Source organism: Pelobates fuscus, chromosome 3 (genome assembly GCF_036172605.1).
Source record: "Pelobates fuscus isolate aPelFus1 chromosome 3, aPelFus1.pri, whole genome shotgun sequence".
NCBI classification, from domain to species: Eukaryota; Metazoa; Chordata; class Amphibia; order Anura; family Pelobatidae; genus Pelobates; species Pelobates fuscus.
Window position 1 is genome coordinate 398,698,732 of NC_086319.1, and position 17,607 is coordinate 398,716,338.

The 17,607-nt window shown below is 37.8% G+C and overlaps 13 non-coding genes across 13 annotated transcripts; all 13 read left to right on the plus strand.

The window, feature by feature from the left end:
* Positions 1-142: 142 nt before the first annotated feature.
* Positions 143-214, plus strand: TRNAG-UCC (transfer RNA glycine (anticodon UCC)). The gene has a single exon. It is a non-coding gene; the product is annotated as a tRNA-Gly (tRNA).
* A 1,782-nt stretch (positions 215-1,996) lies between these two features.
* Positions 1,997-2,068, plus strand: TRNAG-UCC (transfer RNA glycine (anticodon UCC)). Its single transcript has one exon. It is a non-coding gene; the product is annotated as a tRNA-Gly (tRNA).
* A 457-nt stretch (positions 2,069-2,525) lies between these two features.
* On the plus strand, positions 2,526-2,597 carry TRNAG-UCC (transfer RNA glycine (anticodon UCC)). The gene has a single exon. It is a non-coding gene; the product is annotated as a tRNA-Gly (tRNA).
* Positions 2,598-4,537: 1,940 nt separating this feature from the next.
* On the plus strand, positions 4,538-4,609 carry TRNAG-UCC (transfer RNA glycine (anticodon UCC)). The gene has a single exon. It is a non-coding gene; the product is annotated as a tRNA-Gly (tRNA).
* Positions 4,610-6,285: 1,676 nt separating this feature from the next.
* On the plus strand, positions 6,286-6,357 carry TRNAG-UCC (transfer RNA glycine (anticodon UCC)). Its single transcript has one exon. It is a non-coding gene; the product is annotated as a tRNA-Gly (tRNA).
* A 1,147-nt stretch (positions 6,358-7,504) lies between these two features.
* On the plus strand, positions 7,505-7,576 carry TRNAG-UCC (transfer RNA glycine (anticodon UCC)). Its single transcript has one exon. It is a non-coding gene; the product is annotated as a tRNA-Gly (tRNA).
* Positions 7,577-8,033: 457 nt separating this feature from the next.
* On the plus strand, positions 8,034-8,105 carry TRNAG-UCC (transfer RNA glycine (anticodon UCC)). The gene has a single exon. It is a non-coding gene; the product is annotated as a tRNA-Gly (tRNA).
* A 1,676-nt stretch (positions 8,106-9,781) lies between these two features.
* Positions 9,782-9,853, plus strand: TRNAG-UCC (transfer RNA glycine (anticodon UCC)). The gene has a single exon. It is a non-coding gene; the product is annotated as a tRNA-Gly (tRNA).
* A 1,147-nt stretch (positions 9,854-11,000) lies between these two features.
* On the plus strand, positions 11,001-11,072 carry TRNAG-UCC (transfer RNA glycine (anticodon UCC)). Its single transcript has one exon. It is a non-coding gene; the product is annotated as a tRNA-Gly (tRNA).
* A 457-nt stretch (positions 11,073-11,529) lies between these two features.
* Positions 11,530-11,601, plus strand: TRNAG-UCC (transfer RNA glycine (anticodon UCC)). Its single transcript has one exon. It is a non-coding gene; the product is annotated as a tRNA-Gly (tRNA).
* A 1,147-nt stretch (positions 11,602-12,748) lies between these two features.
* TRNAG-UCC (transfer RNA glycine (anticodon UCC)) lies at positions 12,749-12,820 on the plus strand. Its single transcript has one exon. It is a non-coding gene; the product is annotated as a tRNA-Gly (tRNA).
* Positions 12,821-14,604: 1,784 nt separating this feature from the next.
* Positions 14,605-14,676, plus strand: TRNAG-UCC (transfer RNA glycine (anticodon UCC)). The gene has a single exon. It is a non-coding gene; the product is annotated as a tRNA-Gly (tRNA).
* A 1,252-nt stretch (positions 14,677-15,928) lies between these two features.
* On the plus strand, positions 15,929-16,000 carry TRNAG-UCC (transfer RNA glycine (anticodon UCC)). Its single transcript has one exon. It is a non-coding gene; the product is annotated as a tRNA-Gly (tRNA).
* Positions 16,001-17,607: the final 1,607 nt, after the last annotated feature.

Consider the following 17,607-nt stretch of genomic DNA (forward strand, 5'->3'; position numbering starts at 1 on the left):
TATTCCAATAAACAGTGTGCTTGCAAAGTTTGAAACAGCAAAATGTGAACTTAGACTAGGCGAGCGTTCTTGAGAGATCAGGAAGCTTGTCTGAAAATGTGACCGTATGGCTCGTGGTGTCGGTAAAACCAAAACGCATCAAGCGTTGGTGGTATAGTGGTGAGCATAGCTGCCTTCCAAGCAGTTGACCCGGGTTCGATTCCCGGCCAACGCAAAAAAATCTGATTTTACGACACTTTATTCAGTAAATTTTGCGTTCCGATTTAACATTTTCAATGACTGTTACTGCACTTGTTGCTGAATCAACAACATTTTGTGCTGGATCATGCTCTACATAGATCAGATATGAATGACTCTCGGAAATTGTCAATCACTTTGGGTTTTTTGTTTTTGAATTTTTTTTCTTGTACAATAATGGTCATTTTAAGCACGTCTCTCGAAAATCTGAACCGTATCAGTTTGGAAGAACCCAATTTTTGGGAAGTGCCCAAGTCAAGTTAAAATTTCTGCAATAGATTTTTTTTCATCTTATTCCAATAAACAGTGTGCTTGCAAAGTTTGAAACAGCGAAATGTGAACTTAGACTGGATCATGCTCTACATAGATCAGATATGAATGACTCTCGGAAATTGTCAATCACTTTGGGTTTTTTGTTTTTGAATTTTTTTTCTTGTACAATAATGGTCATTTTAAGCACGTCTCTCGAAAATCTGAACCGTATCAGTTTGGAAGAACCCAATTTTTGGGAAGTGCCCAAGTCAAGTTAAAATTTCTGCAATAGATTTTTTTTCATCTTATTCCAATAAACAGTGTGCTTGCAAAGTTTGAAACAGCAGAATGTGAACTTAGACTAGGCGAGCGTTCTTGAGAGATCAGGAAGCTTGTCAGAAAATGTGACCGTATGGCTCGTGGTGTCGGGAAAACCAAAATGCATCAAGCGTTGGTGGTATAGTGGTGAGCATAGCTGCTTTCCAAGCAGTTGACCCGGGTTCGATTCCCGGCCAACGCAAAAAAAATCTGATTTTACGACACTTTATTCAGCAAATTTTGCGTTCCTATTTAACATTTTCAACGACTGTTACTGCACTTGTTGCTGAATCAACAACATTTTGTGCTGGATCATGCTCTACATAGATCAGATATGAATGACTCTCGGAAATTGTCAATCACTTTGGGTTTTTTGTTTTTGAATTTTTTTTCTTGTACAATAATGGTCATTTTAAGCACGTCTCTCGAAAATCTGAACCGTATCAGTTTGGAAGAACCCAATTTTTGGGAAGTGCCCAAGTCAAGTTAAAATTTCTGCAATAGATTTTTTTTCATCTTATTCCAATAAACAGTGTGCTTGCAAAGTTTGAAACAGCAAAATGTGAACTTAGACTAGGCGAGCGTTCTTGAGAGATCAGGAAGCTTGTCTGAAAATGTGACCATATGGCTCGTGGTGTCGGTAAAACCAAAACGCATCAAGCGTTGGTGGTATGGTGGTGAGCATAGCTGCCTTCCAAGCAGTTGACCCGGGTTCGATTCCCGGCCAACGCAAGAAAATATGATTTTACGACACTTTAGTCAGCAAATTTTGCGTTCCGATTTAACATTTTCAATGACTGTTACTGCACTTGTTGCTGAATCAACAACATTTTGTGCTGGATCATGCTCTACATAGATCAGATATGAATGACTCTCGGAAATTGTCAATCACTTTGGGTTTTTTGTTTTTGAATTTTTTTTCTTGTACAATAATGGTCATTTTAAGCACGTCTCTCGAAAATCTGAACCGTATCAGTTTGGAAGAACCCAATTTTTGGGAAGTGCCCAAGTCAAGTTAAAATTTCTGCAATAGATTTTTTTTCATCTTATTCCAATAAACAGTGTGCTTGCAAAGTTTGAAACAGCAAAATGTGAACTTAGACTAGGCGAGCGTTCTTGAGAGATCAGGAAGCTTGTCTGAAAATGTGACCGTATGGCTCGTGGGGTCGGTAAAACCAAAACTCATCAAGCGTTGGTGGTATAGTGGTGAGCATAGCTGCCTTCCAAGCAGTTGACCCGGGTTCGATTCCCGGCCAACGCAATAAAATCTGATTTTACGACACTTTATTCAGCAAATTTTGCGTTCCTATTTAACATTTGTAATGACTGTTACTGCACTTGTTGCTGAATCAACAACATTTTGTGCTGGATCATGCTCTACACAGATCAGATATGAATGACTCTCGGAAATTGTCAATCACTTTGGGTTTTTTGTTTTTGAATTTTTTTTCTTGTACAATAATGGTCATTTTAAGCACGTCTCTCGAAAATCTGAACCGTATCAGTTTGGAAGAACCCAATTTTTGGGAAGTGCCCAAGTCAAGTTAAAATTTCTGCAATAGATTTTTTTTCATCTTATTCCAATAAACAGTGTGCTTGCAAAGTTTGAAACAGCAAAATGTGAACTTAGACTAGGCGAGCGTTCTTGAGAGATCAGGAAGCTTGTCTGAAAATGTGACCGTATGGCTCGTGGTGTCGGTAAAACCAAAACGCATCAAGCGTTGGTGGTATAGTGGTGAGCATAGCTGCCTTCCAAGCAGTTGACCCGGGTTCGATTCCCGGCCAACGCAAAAAAATCTGATTTTACGACACTTTATTCAGCAAATTTTGCGTTCCGATTTAACATTTTCAATGACTGTTACTGCACTTGTTGCTGAATCAACAACATTTTGTGCTGGATCATGCTCTACATAGATCAGATATGAATGACTCTCGGAAATTGTCAATCACTTTGGGTTTTTTGTTTTTGAATTTTTTTTCTTGTACAATAATGGTCATTTTAAGCACGTCTCTCGAAAATCTGAACCGTATCAGTTTGGAAGAACCCAATTTTTGGGAAGTGCCCAAGTCAAGTTAAAATTTCTGCAATAGATTTTTTTTCATCTTATTCCAATAAACAGTGTGCTTGCAAAGTTTGAAACAGCGAAATGTGAACTTAGACTGGATCATGCTCTACATAGATCAGATATGAATGACTCTCGGAAATTGTCAATCACTTTGGGTTTTTTGTTTTTGAATTTTTTTTCTTGTACAATAATGGTCATTTTAAGCACGTCTCTCGAAAATCTGAACCGTATCAGTTTGGAAGAACCCAATTTTTGGGAAGTGCCCAAGTCAAGTTAAAATTTCTGCAATAGATTTTTTTTCATCTTATTCCAATAAACAGTGTGCTTGCAAAGTTTGAAACAGCAGAATGTGAACTTAGACTAGGCGAGCGTTCTTGAGAGATCAGGAAGCTTGTCTGAAAATGTGACCGTATGGCTCGTGGTGTCGGGAAAACCAAAATGCATCAAGCGTTGGTGGTATAGTGGTGAGCATAGCTGCTTTCCAAGCAGTTGACCCGGGTTCGATTCCCGGCCAACGCAAAAAAAATCTGATTTTACGACACTTTATTCAGCAAATTTTGCGTTCCTATTTAACATTTTCAACGACTGTTACTGCACTTGTTGCTGAATCAACAACATTTTGTGCTGGATCATGCTCTACATAGATCAGATATGAATGACTCTCGGAAATTGTCAATCACTTTGGGTTTTTTGTTTTTGAATTTTTTTTCTTGTACAATAATGGTCATTTTAAGCACGTCTCTCGAAAATCTGAACCGTATCAGTTTGGAAGAACCCAATTTTTGGGAAGTGCCCAAGTCAAGTTAAAATTTCTGCAATAGATTTTTTTTCATCTTATTCCAATAAACAGTGTGCTTGCAAAGTTTGAAACAGCAAAATGTGAACTTAGACTAGGCGAGCGTTCTTGAGAGATCAGGAAGCTTGTCTGAAAATGTGACCATATGGCTCGTGGTGTCGGTAAAACCAAAACGCATCAAGCGTTGGTGGTATGGTGGTGAGCATAGCTGCCTTCCAAGCAGTTGACCCGGGTTCGATTCCCGGCCAACGCAAGAAAATATGATTTTACGACACTTTAGTCAGCAAATTTTGCGTTCCGATTTAACATTTTCAATGACTGTTACTGCACTTGTTGCTGAATCAACAACATTTTGTGCTGGATCATGCTCTACATAGATCAGATATGAATGACTCTCGGAAATTGTCAATCACTTTGGGTTTTTTGTTTTTGAATTTTTTTTCTTGTACAATAATGGTCATTTTAAGCACGTCTCTCGAAAATCTGAACCGTATCAGTTTGGAAGAACCCAATTTTTGGGAAGTGCCCAAGTCAAGTTAAAATTTCTGCAATAGATTTTTTTTCATCTTATTCCAATAAACAGTGTGCTTGCAAAGTTTGAAACAGCGAAATGTGAACTTAGACTAGGCGAGCGTTCTTGAGAGATCAGGAAGCTTGTCTGAAAATGTGACCGTATGGCTCGTGGTGTCGGTAAAACTAAAACACATCAATAGATTTTTTTCATCTTATTCCAATAAACAGTGTGCTTGCAAAGTTTGAAACAGCAAAATGTGAACTTAGACTAGGCGAGCGTTCTTGAGAGATCAGGAAGCTTGTCTGAAAATGTGACCGTATGGCTCGTGGGGTCGGTAAAACCAAAACTCATCAAGCGTTGGTGGTATAGTGGTGAGCATAGCTGCCTTCCAAGCAGTTGACCCGGGTTCGATTCCCGGCCAACGCAAGAAAATCTGATTTTACGACACTTTATTCAGCAAATTTTGCGTTCCTATTTAACATTTGTAATGACTGTTACTGCACTTGTTGCTGAATCAACAACATTTTGTGCTGGATCATGCTCTACATAGATCAGATATGAATGACTCTCGGAAATTGTCAATCACTTTGGGTTTTTTGTTTTTGAATTTTTTTTCTTGTACAATAATGGTCATTTTAAGCACGTCTCTCGAAAATCTGAACCGTATCAGTTTGGAAGAACCCAATTTTTGGGAAGTGCCCAAGTCAAGTTAAAATTTCTGCAATAGATTTTTTTTCATCTTATTCCAATAAACAGTGTGCTTGCAAAGTTTGAAACAGCAAAATGTGAACTTAGACTAGGCGAGCGTTCTTGAGAGATCAGGAAGCTTGTCTGAAAATGTGACCGTATGGCTCGTGGTGTCGGTAAAACCAAAACGCATCAAGCGTTGGTGGTATAGTGGTGAGCATAGCTGCCTTCCAAGCAGTTGACCCGGGATCGATTCCCGGCCAACGCAAGAAAATCTGATTTTACGACACTTTAGTCAGCAAATTTTGCGTTCCGATTTAACATTTTCAATGACTGTTACTGCCCTTGTTGCTGAATCAACAACATTTTGTGCTGGATCATGCTCTACATAGATCAGATATGAATGACTCTCGGAAATTGTCAATCACTTTGGGTTTTTTGTTTTTGAATTTTTTTTCTTGTACAATAATGGTCATTTTAAGCACGTCTCTCGAAAATCTGAACCGTATCAGTTTGGAAGAACCCAATTTTTGGGAAGTGCCCAAGTCAAGTTAAAATTTCTGCAATAGATTTTTTTTCATCTTATTCCAATAAACAGTGTGCTTGCAAAGTTTGAAACAGCGAAATGTGAACTTAGACTGGATCATGCTCTACATAGATCAGATATGAATGACTCTCGGAAATTGTCAATCACTTTGGGTTTTTTGTTTTTGAATTTTTTTTCTTGTACAATAATGGTCATTTTAAGCACGTCTCTCGAAAATCTGAACCGTATCAGTTTGGAAGAACCCAATTTTTGGGAAGTGCCCAAGTCAAGTTAAAATTTCTGCAATAGATTTTTTTTCATCTTATTCCAATAAACAGTGTGCTTGCAAAGTTTGAAACAGCGAAATGTGAACTTAGACTGGATCATGCTCTACATAGATCAGATATGAATGACTCTCGGAAATTGTCAATCACTTTGGGTTTTTTGTTTTTGAATTTTTTTTCTTGTACAATAATGGTCATTTTAAGCACGTCTCTCGAAAATCTGAACCGTATCAGTTTGGAAGAACCCAATTTTTGGGAAGTGCCCAAGTCAAGTTAAAATTTCTGCAATAGATTTTTTTTCATCTTATTCCAATAAACAGTGTGCTTGCAAAGTTTGAAACAGCAAAATGTGAACTTAGACTAGGCGAGCGTTCTTGAGAGATCAGGAAGCTTGTCTGAAAATGTGACCGTATGGCTCGTGGTGTCGGTAAAACTAAAACACATCAATAGATTTTTTTCATCTTATTCCAATAAACAGTGTGCTTGCAAAGTTTGAAACAGCAAAATGTGAACTTAGACTAGGCGAGCGTTCTTGAGAGATCAGGAAGCTTGTCTGAAAATGTGACCGTATGGCTCGTGGTGTCGGTAAAACCAAAACGCATCAAGCGTTGGTGGTATAGTGGTGAGCATAGCTGCCTTCCAAGCAGTTGACCCGGGTTCGATTCCCGGCCAACGCAAGAAAATCTGATTTTACGACACTTTAGTCAGCAAATTTTGCGTTCCGATTTAACATTTTCAATGACTGTTACTGCACTTGTTGCTGAATCAACAACATTTTGTGCTGGATCATGCTCTACATAGATCAGATATGAATGACTCTCGGAAATTGTCAATCACTTTGGGTTTTTTGTTTTTGAATTTTTTTTCTTGTACAATAATGGTCATTTTAAGCACGTCTCTCGAAAATCTGAACCGTATCAGTTTGGAAGAACCCAATTTTTGGGAAGTGCCCAAGTCAAGTTAAAATTTCTGCAATAGATTTTTTTTCATCTTATTCCAATAAACAGTGTGCTTGCAAAGTTTGAAACAGCGAAATGTGAACTTAGACTGGATCATGCTCTACATAGATCAGATATGAATGACTCTCGGAAATTGTCAATCACTTTGGGTTTTTTGTTTTTGAATTTTTTTTCTTGTACAATAATGGTCATTTTAAGCACGTCTCTCGAAAATCTGAACCGTATCAGTTTGGAAGAACCCAATTTTTGGGAAGTGCCCAAGTCAAGTTAAAATTTCTGCAATAGATTTTTTTTCATCTTATTCCAATAAACAGTGTGCTTGCAAAGTTTGAAACAGCGAAATGTGAACTTAGACTGGATCATGCTCTACATAGATCAGATATGAATGACTCTCGGAAATTGTCAATCACTTTGGGTTTTTTGTTTTTGAATTTTTTTTCTTGTACAATAATGGTCATTTTAAGCACGTCTCTCGAAAATCTGAACCGTATCAGTTTGGAAGAACCCAATTTTTGGGAAGTGCCCAAGTCAAGTTAAAATTTCTGCAATAGATTTTTTTTCATCTTATTCCAATAAACAGTGTGCTTGCAAAGTTTGAAACAGCGAAATGTGAACTTAGACTAGGCGAGCGTTCTTGAGAGATCAGGAAGCTTGTCTGAAAATGTGACCGTATGGCTCGTGGTGTCGGTAAAACTAAAACACATCAATAGATTTTTTTCATCTTATTCCAATAAACAGTGTGCTTGCAAAGTTTGAAACAGCAAAATGTGAACTTAGACTAATCGAGCGTTCTTGAGAGATCAGGAAGCTTGTCTGAAAATGTGACCGTATGGCTCGTGGGGTCGGTAAAACCAAAACTCATCAAGCGTTGGTGGTATAGTGGTGAGCATAGCTGCCTTCCAAGCAGTTGACCCGGGTTCGATTCCCGGCCAACGCAAGAAAATCTGATTTTACGACACTTTATTCAGCAAATTTTGCGTTCCTATTTAACATTTGTAATGACTCTTACTGCACTTGTTGCTGAATCAACAACATTTTGTGCTGGATCATGCTCTACATAGATCAGATATGAATGACTCTCGGAAATTGTCAATCACTTTGGGTTTTTTGTTTTTGAATTTTTTTTCTTGTACAATAATGGTCATTTTAAGCACGTCTCTCGAAAATCTGAACCGTATCAGTTTGGAAGAACCCAATTTTTGGGAAGTGCCCAAGTCAAGTTAAAATTTCTGCAATAGATTTTTTTTCATCTTATTCCAATAAACAGTGTGCTTGCAAAGTTTGAAACAGCAAAATGTGAACTTAGACTAGGCGAGCGTTCTTGAGAGATCAGGAAGCTTGTCTGAAAATGTGACCGTATGGCTCGTGGTGTCGGTAAAGCCAAAACGCATCAAGCGTTGGTGGTATAGTGGTGAGCATAGCTGCCTTCCAAGCAGTTGACCCGGGTTCGATTCCCGGCCAACGCAAGAAAATCTGATTTTACGACACTTTAGTCAGCAAATTTTGCGTTCCGATTTAACATTTTCAATGACTGTTACTGCCCTTGTTGCTGAATCAACAACATTTTGTGCTGGATCATGCTCTACATAGATCAGATATGAATGACTCTCGGAAATTGTCAATCACTTTGGGTTTTTTGTTTTTGAATTTTTTTTCTTGTACAATAATGGTCATTTTAAGCACGTCTCTCGAAAATCTGAACCGTATCAGTTTGGAAGAACCCAATTTTTGGGAAGTGCCCAAGTCAAGTTAAAATTTCTGCAATAGATTTTTTTTCATCTTATTCCAATAAACAGTGTGCTTGCAAAGTTTGAAACAGCGAAATGTGAACTTAGACTAGGCGAGCGTTCTTGAGAGATCAGGAAGCTTGTCTGAAAATGTGACCGTATGGCTCGTGGTGTCGGTAAAACCAAAACGCATCAAGCGTTGGTGGTATAGTGGTGAGCATAGCTGCCTTCCAAGCAGTTGACCCGGGATCGATTCCCGGCCAACGCAAGAAAATCTGATTTTACGACACTTTAGTCAGCAAATTTTGCGTTCCGATTTAACATTTTCAATGACTGTTACTGCCCTTGTTGCTGAATCAACAACATTTTGTGCTGGATCATGCTCTACATAGATCAGATATGAATGACTCTCGGAAATTGTCAATCACTTTGGGTTTTTTGTTTTTGAATTTTTTTTCTTGTACAATAATGGTCATTTTAAGCACGTCTCTCGAAAATCTGAACCGTATCAGTTTGGAAGAACCCAATTTTTGGGAAGTGCCCAAGTCAAGTTAAAATTTCTGCAATAGATTTTTTTTCATCTTATTCCAATAAACAGTGTGCTTGCAAAGTTTGAAACAGCGAAATGTGAACTTAGACTGGATCATGCTCTACATAGATCAGATATGAATGACTCTCGGAAATTGTCAATCACTTTGGGTTTTTTGTTTTTGAATTTTTTTTCTTGTACAATAATGGTCATTTTAAGCACGTCTCTCGAAAATCTGAACCGTATCAGTTTGGAAGAACCCAATTTTTGGGAAGTGCCCAAGTCAAGTTAAAATTTCTGCAATAGATTTTTTTTCATCTTATTCCAATAAACAGTGTGCTTGCAAAGTTTGAAACAGCGAAATGTGAACTTAGACTGGATCATGCTCTACATAGATCAGATATGAATGACTCTCGGAAATTGTCAATCACTTTGGGTTTTTTGTTTTTGAATTTTTTTTCTTGTACAATAATGGTCATTTTAAGCACGTCTCTCGAAAATCTGAACCGTATCAGTTTGGAAGAACCCAATTTTTGGGAAGTGCCCAAGTCAAGTTAAAATTTCTGCAATAGATTTTTTTTCATCTTATTCCAATAAACAGTGTGCTTGCAAAGTTTGAAACAGCAAAATGTGAACTTAGACTAGGCGAGCGTTCTTGAGAGATCAGGAAGCTTGTCTGAAAATGTGACCGTATGGCTCGTGGTGTCGGTAAAACTAAAACACATCAATAGATTTTTTTCATCTTATTCCAATAAACAGTGTGCTTGCAAAGTTTGAAACAGCAAAATGTGAACTTAGACTAGGCGAGCGTTCTTGAGAGATCAGGAAGCTTGTCTGAAAATGTGACCGTATGGCTCGTGGTGTCGGTAAAACCAAAACGCATCAAGCGTTGGTGGTATAGTGGTGAGCATAGCTGCCTTCCAAGCAGTTGACCCGGGTTCGATTCCCGGCCAACGCAAGAAAATCTGATTTTACGACACTTTAGTCAGCAAATTTTGCGTTCCGATTTAACATTTTCAATGACTGTTACTGCACTTGTTGCTGAATCAACAACATTTTGTGCTGGATCATGCTCTACATAGATCAGATATGAATGACTCTCGGAAATTGTCAATCACTTTGGGTTTTTTGTTTTTGAATTTTTTTTCTTGTACAATAATGGTCATTTTAAGCACGTCTCTCGAAAATCTGAACCGTATCAGTTTGGAAGAACCCAATTTTTGGGAAGTGCCCAAGTCAAGTTAAAATTTCTGCAATAGATTTTTTTTCATCTTATTCCAATAAACAGTGTGCTTGCAAAGTTTGAAACAGCGAAATGTGAACTTAGACTGGATCATGCTCTACATAGATCAGATATGAATGACTCTCGGAAATTGTCAATCACTTTGGGTTTTTTGTTTTTGAATTTTTTTTCTTGTACAATAATGGTCATTTTAAGCACGTCTCTCGAAAATCTGAACCGTATCAGTTTGGAAGAACCCAATTTTTGGGAAGTGCCCAAGTCAAGTTAAAATTTCTGCAATAGATTTTTTTTCATCTTATTCCAATAAACAGTGTGCTTGCAAAGTTTGAAACAGCGAAATGTGAACTTAGACTGGATCATGCTCTACATAGATCAGATATGAATGACTCTCGGAAATTGTCAATCACTTTGGGTTTTTTGTTTTTGAATTTTTTTTCTTGTACAATAATGGTCATTTTAAGCACGTCTCTCGAAAATCTGAACCGTATCAGTTTGGAAGAACCCAATTTTTGGGAAGTGCCCAAGTCAAGTTAAAATTTCTGCAATAGATTTTTTTTCATCTTATTCCAATAAACAGTGTGCTTGCAAAGTTTGAAACAGCGAAATGTGAACTTAGACTAGGCGAGCGTTCTTGAGAGATCAGGAAGCTTGTCTGAAAATGTGACCGTATGGCTCGTGGTGTCGGTAAAACTAAAACACATCAATAGATTTTTTTCATCTTATTCCAATAAACAGTGTGCTTGCAAAGTTTGAAACAGCAAAATGTGAACTTAGACTAATCGAGCGTTCTTGAGAGATCAGGAAGCTTGTCTGAAAATGTGACCGTATGGCTCGTGGGGTCGGTAAAACCAAAACTCATCAAGCGTTGGTGGTATAGTGGTGAGCATAGCTGCCTTCCAAGCAGTTGACCCGGGTTCGATTCCCGGCCAACGCAAGAAAATCTGATTTTACGACACTTTATTCAGCAAATTTTGCGTTCCTATTTAACATTTGTAATGACTCTTACTGCACTTGTTGCTGAATCAACAACATTTTGTGCTGGATCATGCTCTACATAGATCAGATATGAATGACTCTCGGAAATTGTCAATCACTTTGGGTTTTTTGTTTTTGAATTTTTTTTCTTGTACAATAATGGTCATTTTAAGCACGTCTCTCGAAAATCTGAACCGTATCAGTTTGGAAGAACCCAATTTTTGGGAAGTGCCCAAGTCAAGTTAAAATTTCTGCAATAGATTTTTTTTCATCTTATTCCAATAAACAGTGTGCTTGCAAAGTTTGAAACAGCAAAATGTGAACTTAGACTAGGCGAGCGTTCTTGAGAGATCAGGAAGCTTGTCTGAAAATGTGACCGTATGGCTCGTGGTGTCGGTAAAGCCAAAACGCATCAAGCGTTGGTGGTATAGTGGTGAGCATAGCTGCCTTCCAAGCAGTTGACCCGGGTTCGATTCCCGGCCAACGCAAGAAAATCTGATTTTACGACACTTTAGTCAGCAAATTTTGCGTTCCGATTTAACATTTTCAATGACTGTTACTGCCCTTGTTGCTGAATCAACAACATTTTGTGCTGGATCATGCTCTACATAGATCAGATATGAATGACTCTCGGAAATTGTCAATCACTTTGGGTTTTTTGTTTTTGAATTTTTTTTCTTGTACAATAATGGTCATTTTAAGCACGTCTCTCGAAAATCTGAACCGTATCAGTTTGGAAGAACCCAATTTTTGGGAAGTGCCCAAGTCAAGTTAAAATTTCTGCAATAGATTTTTTTTCATCTTATTCCAATAAACAGTGTGCTTGCAAAGTTTGAAACAGCGAAATGTGAACTTAGACTGGATCATGCTCTACATAGATCAGATATGAATGACTCTCGGAAATTGTCAATCACTTTGGGTTTTTTGTTTTTGAATTTTTTTTCTTGTACAATAATGGTCATTTTAAGCACGTCTCTCGAAAATCTGAACCGTATCAGTTTGGAAGAACCCAATTTTTGGGAAGTGCCCAAGTCAAGTTAAAATTTCTGCAATAGATTTTTTTTCATCTTATTCCAATAAACAGTGTGCTTGCAAAGTTTGAAACAGCGAAATGTGAACTTAGACTGGATCATGCTCTACATAGATCAGATATGAATGACTCTCGGAAATTGTCAATCACTTTGGGTTTTTTGTTTTTGAATTTTTTTTCTTGTACAATAATGGTCATTTTAAGCACGTCTCTCGAAAATCTGAACCGTATCAGTTTGGAAGAACCCAATTTTTGGGAAGTGCCCAAGTCAAGTTAAAATTTCTGCAATAGATTTTTTTTCATCTTATTCCAATAAACAGTGTGCTTGCAAAGTTTGAAACAGCAAAATGTGAACTTAGACTAGGCGAGCGTTCTTGAGAGATCAGGAAGCTTGTCTGAAAATGTGACCGTATGGCTCGTGGTGTCGGTAAAACTAAAACACATCAATAGATTTTTTTCATCTTATTCCAATAAACAGTGTGCTTGCAAAGTTTGAAACAGCAAAATGTGAACTTAGACTAGGCGAGCGTTCTTGAGAGATCAGGAAGCTTGTCTGAAAATGTGACCGTATGGCTCGTGGTGTCGGTAAAACCAAAACGCATCAAGCGTTGGTGGTATAGTGGTGAGCATAGCTGCCTTCCAAGCAGTTGACCCGGGTTCGATTCCCGGCCAACGCAAGAAAATCTGATTTTACGACACTTTAGTCAGCAAATTTTGCGTTCCGATTTAACATTTTCAATGACTGTTACTGCACTTGTTGCTGAATCAACAACATTTTGTGCTGGATCATGCTCTACATAGATCAGATATGAATGACTCTCGGAAATTGTCAATCACTTTGGGTTTTTTGTTTTTGAATTTTTTTTCTTGTACAATAATGGTCATTTTAAGCACGTCTCTCGAAAATCTGAACCGTATCAGTTTGGAAGAACCCAATTTTTGGGAAGTGCCCAAGTCAAGTTAAAATTTCTGCAATAGATTTTTTTTCATCTTATTCCAATAAACAGTGTGCTTGCAAAGTTTGAAACAGCGAAATGTGAACTTAGACTGGATCATGCTCTACATAGATCAGATATGAATGACTCTCGGAAATTGTCAATCACTTTGGGTTTTTTGTTTTTGAATTTTTTTTCTTGTACAATAATGGTCATTTTAAGCACGTCTCTCGAAAATCTGAACCGTATCAGTTTGGAAGAACCCAATTTTTGGGAAGTGCCCAAGTCAAGTTAAAATTTCTGCAATAGATTTTTTTTCATCTTATTCCAATAAACAGTGTGCTTGCAAAGTTTGAAACAGCGAAATGTGAACTTAGACTGGATCATGCTCTACATAGATCAGATATGAATGACTCTCGGAAATTGTCAATCACTTTGGGTTTTTTGTTTTTGATTTTTTTTTCTTGTACAATAATGGTAATTTTAAGCACGTCTCTCGAAAATCTGAACCGTATCAGTTTGGAAGAACCCAATTTTTGGGAAGTGCCCAAGTCAAGTTAAAATTTCTGCAATAGATTTTTTTTCATCTTATTCCAATAAACAGTGTGCTTGCAAAGTTTGAAACAGCAAAATGTGAACTTAGACTAGGCGAGCGTTCTTGAGAGATCAGGAAGCTTGTCTGAAAATGTGACCGTATGGCTCGTGGTGTCGGTAAAACCAAAATGCATCAAGCGTTGGTGGTATAGTGGTTAGCATAGCTGCCTTCCAAGCAGCTGACCCGGGTTCGATTCCCGGCCAACGCAAAAAAATCTGATTTTACGACACTTTATTCAGCAAATTTTGCGTTCCTATTTAACATTTTCAATGACTGTTACTGCACTTGTTGCTGAATCAACAACATTTTGTGCTGGATCATGCTCTACATAGATCAGATATGAATGACTCTCGGAAATTGTCAATCACTTTGGGTTTTTTGTTTTTGAATTTTTTTTCTTGTACAATAATGGTCATTTTAAGCACGTCTCTCGAAAATCTGAACCGTATCAGTTTGGAAGAACCCAATTTTTGGGAAGTGCCCAAGTCAAGTTAAAATTTCTGCAATAGATTTTTTTTCATCTTATTCCAATAAACAGTGTGCTTGCAAAGTTTGAAACAGCGAAATGTGAACTTAGACTGGATCATGCTCTACATAGATCAGATATGAATGACTCTCGGAAATTGTCAATCACTTTGGGTTTTTTGTTTTTGAATTTTTTTTCTTGTACAATAATGGTCATTTTAAGCACGTCTCTCGAAAATCTGAACCGTATCAGTTTGGAAGAACCCAATTTTTGGGAAGTGCCCAAGTCAAGTTAAAATTTCTGCAATAGATTTTTTTTCATCTTATTCCAATAAACAGTGTGCTTGCAAAGTTTGAAACAGCAAAATGTGAACTTAGACTAGGCGAGCGTTCTTGAGAGATCAGGAAGCTTGTCTGAAAATGTGACCGTATGGCTCGTGGCGTCGGTAAAACCAAAACACATCAAGCGTTGGTGGTATAGTGGTGAGCATAGCTGCCTTCCAAGCAGTTGACCCGGGTTCGATTCCCGGCCAACGCAAAAAAATCTGATTTTACGACACTTTATTCAGCAAATTTTGCGTTCCTATTTAACATTTTCAACGATTGTTACTGCACTTGTTGCTGAATCAACAACATTTTGTGCTGGATCATGCTCTACATAGATCAGATATGAATGACTCTCGGAAATTGTCAATCACTTTGGGTTTTTTGTTTTTGAATTTTTTTTCTTGTACAATAATGGTCATTTTAAGCACGTCTCTCGAAAATCTGAACCGTATCAGTTTGGAAGAACCCAATTTTTGGGAAGTGCCCAAGTCAAGTTAAAATTTCTGCAATAGATTTTTTTTCATCTTATTCCAATAAACAGTGTGCTTGCAAAGTTTGAAACAGCAAAATGTGAACTTAGACTAGGCGAGCGTTCTTGAGAGATCAGGAAGCTTGTCTGAAAATGTGACCATATGGCTCGTGGTGTCGGTAAAACCAAAACGCATCAAGTGTTGGTGGTATAGTGGTGAGCATAGCTGCCTTCCAAGCAGTTGACCTGGGTTCGATTCCCGGCCAACGCAAGAAAATCTGATTTTACGACACTTTAGTCAGCAAATTTTGCGTTCCGATTTAACATTTTCAATGACTGTTACTGCACTTGTTGCTGAATCAACAACATTTTGTGCTGGATCATGCTCTACATAGATCAGATATGAATGACTCTCGGAAATTGTCAATCACTTTGGGTTTTTTGTTTTTGAATTTTTTTTCTTGTACAATAATGGTCATTTTAAGCACGTCTCTCGAAAATCTGAACCGTATCAGTTTGGAAGAACCCAATTTTTGGGAAGTGCCCAAGTCAAGTTAAAATTTCTGCAATAGATTTTTTTTCATCTTATTCCAATAAACAGTGTGCTTGCAAAGTTTGAAACAGCGAAATGTGAACTTAGACTGGATCATGCTCTACATAGATCAGATATGAATGACTCTCGGAAATTGTCAATCACTTTGGGTTTTTTGTTTTTCAATTTTTTTTCTTGTACAATAATGGTCATTTTAAGCACGTCTCTCGAAAATCTGAACCGTATCAGTTTGGAAGAACCCAATTTTTGGGAAGTGCCCAAGTCAAGTTAAAATTTCTGCAATAGATTTTTTTTCATCTTATTCCAATAAACAGTGTGCTTGCAAAGTTTGAAACAGCAAAATGTGAACTTAGACTAGGCGAGCGTTCTTGAGAGATCAGGAAGCTTGTCTGAAAATGTGACCGTATGGCTCGTGGTGTCGGTAAAACCAAAACGCATCAAGCGTTGGTGGTATAGTGGTGAGCATAGCTGCCTTCCAAGCAGTTGACCCGGGTTCGATTCCCGGCCAGCGCAAAAAAATCTGATTTTACGACACTTTATTCAGCAAATTTTGCGTTCCTATTTAACATTTTCAACGACTGTTACTGCACTTGTTGCTGAATCAACAACATTTTGTGCTGGATCATGCTCTACATAGATCAGATATGAATGACTCTCGGAAATTGTCAATCACTTTGGGTTTTTTGTTTTTGAATTTTTTTTCTTGTACAATAATGGTCATTTTAAGCACGTCTCTCGAAAATCTGAACCGTATCAGTTTGGAAGAACCCAATTTTTGGGAAGTGCCCAAGTCAAGTTAAAATTTCTGCAATAGATTTTTTTTCATCTTATTCCAATAAACAGTGTGCTTGCAAAGTTTGAAACAGCGAAATGTGAACTTAGACTAGGCGAGCGTTCTTGAGAGATCAGGAAGCTTGTCTGAAAATGTGACCGTATGGCTCGTGGTGTCGGTAAAACTAAAACACATTAATAGATTTTTTTCATCTTATTCCAATAAACAGTGTGCTTGCAAAGTTTGAAACAGCAAAATGTGAACTTAGACTAGGCGAGCGTTCTTGAGAGATCAGGAAGCTTGTCTGAAAATGTGACCGTATGGCTCGTGGTGTCGGTAAAACCAAAACGCATCAAGCGTTGGTGGTATAGTGGTGAGCATAGCTGCCTTCCAAGCAGTTGACCCGAGTTCGATTCCCGGCAAACGCAAGAAAATCAGATTTTACGACACTTTATTCAGCAAATTTTGCGTTCCTATTTAACATTTTCAATGACTGTTACTGCACTTGTTGCTGAATCAACAACATTTTGTGCTGGATCATGCTCTACATAGATCAGATATGAATGACTCTCAGAAATTGTCAATCACTTTGGGTTTTTTGTTTTTGAATTTTTTTTCTTGTACAATAATGGTCATTTTAAGCACGTCTCTCGAAAATCTGAACCGTATCAGTTTGGAAGAACCCAATTTTTGGGAAGTGCCCAAGTCAAGTTAAAATTTCTGCAATAGATTTTTTTTCATCTTATTCCAATAAACAGTGTGCTTGCAAAGTTTGAAACAGCGAAATGTGAACTTAGACTAGGCGAGCGTTCTTGAGAGATCAGGAAGCTTGTCTGAAAATGTGACCGTATGGCTCGTGGTGTCAGTAAAACCAAAACGCATCAAGCGTTGGTGGTATAGTGGTGAGCATAGCTGCCTTCCAAGCAGTTGACCCGAGTTCGATTCCCGGCCAACGCAAGAAAATCAGATTTTACGACACTTTATTCAGCAAATTTTGCGTTCCTATTTAACATTTTCAATGACTGTTACTGCACTTGTTGCTGAATCAACAACATTTTGTGCTGGATCATGCTCTACATAGATCAGATATGAATGACTCTCGGAAATTGTCAATCACTTTGGGTTTTTTGTTTTTGAGATTTTTTCTTGTACAATAATGGTCATTTTAAGCACGTCTCTCGAAAATCTGAACCGTATCAGTTTGGAAGAACCCAATTTTTGGGAAGTGCCCAAGTCAAGTTAAAATTTCTGCAATAGATTTTTTTTCATCTTATTCCAATAAACAGTGTGCTTGCAAAGTTTGAAACAGCGAAATGTGAACTTAGACTGGATCATGCTCTACATAGAT